We start from the raw sequence: 644 nt of genomic DNA on the forward strand, positions 1-644 counted from the left end.
TATATATATATATATATATATATATATATATATATATATATATATTACCTTGATCAAAAAGTTCCCGGAATTTATTTAGAAAATGCAAAATACAAGTTTATTCATCAATATTAATATTGTCCCCTTCAAAGTACTCCCCATCGACTGTAACGCACTTATGCCAGCGCTTGATCCAATCCTCGAAACATTTTTTATACTCGGTGTTCGGTATGGCCATCAGAGCCGTCTTCGATTTTTCCATTATCTCCTCTCGGAACGCGTTCCTCGTAGTGGTTTTGTGCGACGGTGCGTTAATGCCATCATTATCCGCAACTTTTTGACCAAGAACGGAACGAATACCATCCAACAGCCATCGAATTCACCTGATTTGGCTCTCTGCGACTTCTTTCTGTTTAATCGAATCAAAAAACCACTACGGGGAACGCGTTTTAGCAGCCGAGAGGAGATAATGAAAAAATCGAAGACGGCTCTGATGGCCATACCGAACACCGAGTATAAAAAATGTTTCGAGGATTGGATCAAGCGCTGGCATAAGTGCGTTGCAGTCGATGGGGAGTACTTTGAAGGAGACAATATTAATATTGATAAATAAACTTGTATTTTGCATTTTCTAAATAAATTCCGGGAACTTTTTGATCAAGGTA

General features: G+C 38.0%; 1 protein-coding gene across 2 annotated transcripts in view; it reads left to right on the forward strand.

Annotated features, from left to right (window-relative positions):
- Positions 1-644, forward strand: part of LOC112453531 (UDP-glucuronosyltransferase 2B2-like) — a 14,752-nt gene that overhangs the window by 1,436 nt on the left and 12,672 nt on the right. The gene's annotated exons all lie outside the window — the stretch shown is intronic.

This window comes from Temnothorax curvispinosus, unplaced genomic scaffold, assembly GCF_003070985.1.
Source record: "Temnothorax curvispinosus isolate PA1 unplaced genomic scaffold, ASM307098v1 QBEX01004474.1, whole genome shotgun sequence".
Taxonomy (NCBI): Eukaryota; Metazoa; Arthropoda; class Insecta; order Hymenoptera; family Formicidae; genus Temnothorax; species Temnothorax curvispinosus.